This window comes from Parasteatoda tepidariorum, chromosome 8 (genome assembly GCF_043381705.1).
Source record: "Parasteatoda tepidariorum isolate YZ-2023 chromosome 8, CAS_Ptep_4.0, whole genome shotgun sequence".
Lineage (NCBI taxonomy): Eukaryota > Metazoa > Arthropoda > Arachnida > Araneae > Theridiidae > Parasteatoda > Parasteatoda tepidariorum.
In genome coordinates, this window is record NC_092211.1 from 83,462,061 (window position 1) to 83,467,769 (window position 5,709).

The following is a 5,709-nucleotide window of genomic DNA, read 5'->3' on the forward strand; positions in this document are numbered from 1 at the left end:
TAGCTGTAAAAAATAAGTAGCAGGAAAAAAAACTCTAAATCATCCCAAGGCCATAATCAGTCAATCATGGCTGCCTCAAAAACACTCTAACTAAACATTATATTAAATCAGATTATTTCTGGAAATTGCAATTAAAAGTGTAAAATTTTAATTAGTGATACGACATTGTAAGAAATAGTAGTATACTTTAACTTTAAAATAGGTGACAACTACATTTCACCAAAAGCGCGCTCTAAGAAACAAACTCTCACTTTTGGCAATTCAGCAATCCTTGAGCTGATTTTCGTTAATTTCGAAAATCATTCCGTTCCGAAATCACGTGATTTGTGTCGAAATGCCAAACCTCAAATGTATGATGAAAATCTTTCATCGACTCCAAACCTCATCATAGCGCATTGTGCGAGAGTCAACTAGAATGACAAAACTAGAATGAAGACTAGACGAATGAAATTAAAGTGCCCATATTGGCCGAGCATCCGGCATAGCGGTCAAGGATTTTCCTCTTATTCGGAAAAATCCGGGTTCGAATCACGCTTCGGGCGTGGGTGTAACTTATCCTTCTATACTTCTTGTTTGTTGAAAGGGCATTGATCCACCTATATGATGCCCACAGTAAAGTAATTATTAAAAAAGCTAAATATATTGGTGAAATACATTTTTTTTTTGGTGAAAAAAAGGATGACGAAATATTTATATACTTATGATGAAATTCATTTCCTTGAAGAAGTGACGATAATTACTTTGTCACTTTGACAAAATGTTCGGAGCATACACTAGGAAAGGATTTTGTCAAAACTAAAGAAAGTTTCGTGAAATTTCGGAATCCATTCTTACAGTGTGATATACCTGAGATAATTCTCAGTGTTCTACACATTCCTCGTGACACACAATCCATCCTCGTGACACACAAGGAATGTTCCTTTACATTTGATGCCGCCATTTTCAGTGTTCAGTAACACTAAAGTTTATAATATCGATAAGATAGAATGGTCATAAGAATCAGTAAAGTTACCTCTACGACACAATTGAACGAAAAAACAGTTAGTTTAAAATGCATAGAAATATGAATTTTTAAAATAAAATTAGTTTATAAATGCAATATTTGCATAACGGAAAAAAAAGAAAAAAAAGAAAGAGGACAAAAGTGATCTGGGCTTGGCAGGACAGAATCGAATTTGTCAATAAATATTAATTTACTAAATTATTTAATACAATTTATAAATATTTAAAATTTGAATTATAATTATTTTCATTGCACAATTAAAAATTAACACACATTTTGTAACGGTGAGCTTTCCTTTTTGTAGATTTATATAAGCGTTCAAAACAATAACAAACTCAAACCATTTCGTAGTCGATTGTAAACAACTTGATGACAATATCCAAAATACGCTAAATTTGGCTTTTTCGGAAGCAAAAATAATTCACGAATTGTGTGAATGCGCGTAAGCTGGGAGTGAGTATTTTCCATTATTTAACTAGACCTTTTGAAGTATATTTAATAACGCTCGATTTTGTGTGAACTTAAAATGAAGTGTTTCTTCAGGGGTTTTTGGGTCGATCTACTCCAAATTTTAATAGATATTACACCGCAGTTTTTATAGCGTGTGCTTTGCTTCTTCCAGACATGTTTCGCCACTTACCCTCTATTGTCTATAATCACATATCACACTAATTATAACATAAATAACAGCACAGGCGAAATCTTCTTAAATTATTTTTTGAGTAAATTATTTTACTTAAAAGTTTGTGCAACAAAATTTTTATTTTATAATCGAAGTGAAATAGGTCTGTATAAACAGAACAAGAAACTGACTAACCTGACTGAACCACCTGAGCCTCCACCCTACAATAAAAACATACCCATATTACTATTTCGAAATTGTTTCACAATCATCACTTCTTAAAATTAAAAAGTTATTCTAAAATAAAAAAATTATTATAAATTATTAAAGATTTGTCAATTTATGTCAAATATGCTTTTAAAAAATACTGATGTTCAAATAAAATTTCATTATTTATCAGCAATCTTCGCTTATCCTGCTAAGAATAATAAAATAATTTTTTATAAGAAAACTCTACCCCAAAACTTAAATTTTCAAAATTTTGATAAACGACTATTATCATATAGAATATTTCTACCCTTTCCAACAGGGTCTGTATATTTATCTGCCCCTGCTTGCTACCGTTTCCTAATTGCCAAATTAGACAGTTTCATAAACCATTAATTATCAACATATTCTTCAACTGTTCCATAATACTTGCAGTATTCCATATTACCCAAATTCTCTCTGCCTTATCACATTTTTTTATTGTTTTTTTTTTAATTATCCATATTTTTACGCTGTGACCGAACGAACTATAAATTTGTTATTTAAGCTAACTAGTACACTTGGGGCACTAAATAAGTAAATAAATCTGACAAAGATATATTTTGATGTTGAATGATATTTATGATGAAAAATACCATGAAATTCTATTATTTATTTTGTTCAAATTTTAAGCATTGAATTTAGGCTTCGTTCAGATTGCTACAAATGATTTGAGAATTTTTTTTTCTAATTTCACACAACAAGTTCTTTACATTATGTATAGTGATTGCGATGAATGAAAACCATGATGATTTTTTGAAACAGGGCTGGCACGATGTTTAAACTTGAAACTAAGAACATTCTACGGTTTACTCTTTTTTTTTTCTATTTCGAGAACAGAAACAAGTATTACCTTTCCAGTTCCACTTCCCCATCCACCATTAGTAGCATCCGTCGCTTCTGATCTAGCGAATCTATTGAAGTATCAAATTATAATGCATATTATTAACTAATAAAATATGGATTTTTTAGAATTATATTTGTAGTAACAGCACTTGATGTGAATGCATCATGAGCTGGAGTATGAAAACATCCACGCAAACTTCAGAGAAGCAACAGCACTTTTTTCTACTTTTAGAAAGAATACAATAGTTGCAAAACTTGAGTCTAACAGTTACACTCCATGCTTACACGGATTAAAATTTTCCAGGATGTGCCTGTTTTTTTTATGAAAAGAAAAAAAAACATGGGGGTATAAGAGGTATTTTTGTTTAAAATAAATTTAAAAAAAAAACGTCTAAAACTCATTTTAGCGAGTTTCAATCGTAACAACGAAGGGTTTCCTGGCATCTCGTTGCTGCAACGGGACTCATTTTTCTTGCTTTCAAGTCAGTTTTCGCGTTTTCTCCCTGGTCAGGTGGTTTCTACCTGTCAAATGCTCTACAGAGCGGAAGTAGCGAGGTTAAATCCCGCTATAACCCTAAATGCATCTTTTTCTTAGTCTTCTCTTTGCTCTTCATTTTGATAAAGGTTTAAAAATCTTTTCTTTGTAATGAGCACACGAACATACATACGTATGTGTAACGATAAAAAAGTAAAAGCTTTTCCCTCCTCTCTTTGGAAACGCCATCTTTCTTACTCTTCAAATTTAGTCATAATATTTTCGAGCTCTTTCTTCGTGGTATATAATTATTTTACGATAGGGACTACTAGCTTTTTAAAACCGATTCCAAACTGCATGAATATCTATCTTTTTCTCGTGTACAAAAAAGCGCAACCTCTTTAACGAATGTTATCGCACGTGCTGCTTTCCCGTTATGGACTTATATTCCCCATAGGACTCTCATTATGGAACTTATAGTATTATCTTAATTCTCCCTAATTTTATATTTATTCTAAGTTTCTCATAATTATTGTATAGAAAATGCATTCAAATAGAACCAGAAATAATTTATTCGTTAGGTGAACAAATTGGTAAGTACGTTTTTCAAGTAAGTCCCCAAATCAGTAAAATACAATAAAGCAGTTAAATCTGGTCCTATATGAATAATATTTTCTCCAATAATTATTGCAAAAAATAAGGAATTAAATAATTTAGGTAAAATAAGGTATCTGTTCAGATGAGCACGAACAGCCAGTCCGTAGTCAGGAAGTGTCCCAAACGGTATGCGATACACTACATTTTCAACCACCGGTTGCTACGCAGTTTCCTTTATTTATGATGTCCCCCCCCCCTTCCTTCTAGGTTTGTAAATTACGTTATATAATAATTTAATAACAAGTTAAGAGTTTGGTTCCAAGTTTAATGCAAGAAAAAAATTATACTGACACTTACTCATTTTTCTTTTTATAGCAAGTATATTTATTGTACAAACAAATGTCTGTTTTTTAATTATTTTGTGTGATTGTGAACGAAAATAGCTCCGTTCAAACATATTTTTAAAAAAATTTAATAAAAAATCATTTAAATCTTTTAAAAATATATATATAGAACTTTTTAAATAAAGCACAGAAAAAAATAATCAGTTGATTGCACTCCGATTTTAAATTAAATTACAGTCGAAAGTGAATAAAAATTGCAAACATGTTTTCAATTTATATGCACAGTAATTCTTCTTGTAACATATAGTGAAAGCTACTGGCAACTAATTGCTGTAATTTTGTATTGTTTTATTTTCTTTTTATTTTATGCATATCAATTTTTTAAACAGCCCAGTATTCCAGGCACAAACATGTGTACTTAAGTATATTTACATATATTTAAGTAAAAGAAAATCTTACTTCGATATTGCATATCTAAGACGGATTATTCGAAGCATTTTATTTTATAAATTCAAAAAGTCAGCACTAAATCTAAATCAAAAATTATGTATAAAATTTTAAACTCTAGTTTTAAACATACTTACTTCCTCGTTTTTATAATTAATAATGATATCAGTCATGCTTATGATAGTCCAATACTCTTGAAAATCTGCTTTATATCAAAGATAAACAAACCTGCTACTATCAGAGACGAAATGAGTGCAAAAAAAACTGAATAATTTGCGATCTAATATTTAAAGCTAGCAGCAATCTGAAAAAATGTTAACCCAGAAGCTCAATAGGACGGTTGAAAATTTGAATTCATATTTTAAAATAACAAGTAGGCTTTATAAGTATTTCTTTATCTCTATAAAACTATTTAGATTAATAAAAAATTATACATAATTATACATAATTATTGTTTTTGAAAAATGTTTTTATAAATGTTTCCATTTCTTTATTTAACGTAATAATAAAAAAAAAAAAATTTTGAATGGTAAAGTATTCACCATATATCCTCAAAAAATAAACAAACCCTACCGGAAGGATTGAGGTCCTTCTTTCACGCCATAGCCTTCACGTGACTATTTCTTTTTTTGACGTTCCTGGTTTGTTTGTATATACTTGAAATACTAAGCTGTTCTGAGTTTAACTTTTGTGTCGTATTTTAATGAAAAAAAGTGTTCTTCACATTTTAAAATACCAGATGAAGATATGAAAAAAAGTACTTTAGGAAATTATCCTGTATTGATATGCAATTGCCTGATCGTTGAGATATCGATTTACGCAATTTAGTTTACACCAAGAGAAATTCTTTTAAATTAATCTTCTACCGAAAGTTGAAACAATATCTACAAATATTGTCCCCTACCGTGCAGAACATGAAACACGGTAAGGAATAAGTTGAATACACATTTACAGTGGTGGCCAAAAGTGTGGACACTTTTTGAAAGTTTCATGTTTTTCAACTTTGTGTGCCTGTAGAATTCGCGATCGCAACGAATTATAGGGGGCATTGTTGTATGAGACGCATACCTGCGATTTCTATATGAACTGTCATTCAGTTGCTCTGGAGACGTCGTTAATGTAGCGTGTA

The 5,709-nt window shown here is 30.5% G+C and overlaps 1 long non-coding RNA gene across 1 annotated transcript; it reads right to left on the reverse strand.

The window, feature by feature from the left end:
- Positions 1–1,820: 1,820 nt before the first annotated feature.
- On the reverse strand, positions 1,821–4,675 carry LOC139426237 (uncharacterized). The gene is made up of 3 exons (XR_011637468.1): positions 4,593–4,675; positions 2,725–2,785; positions 1,821–1,846 (listed from the first exon to the last, which is right to left on the reverse strand). It is a non-coding gene; the product is annotated as an uncharacterized lncRNA (long non-coding RNA).
- Between the last annotated feature and the right edge of the window lie 1,034 nt (positions 4,676–5,709).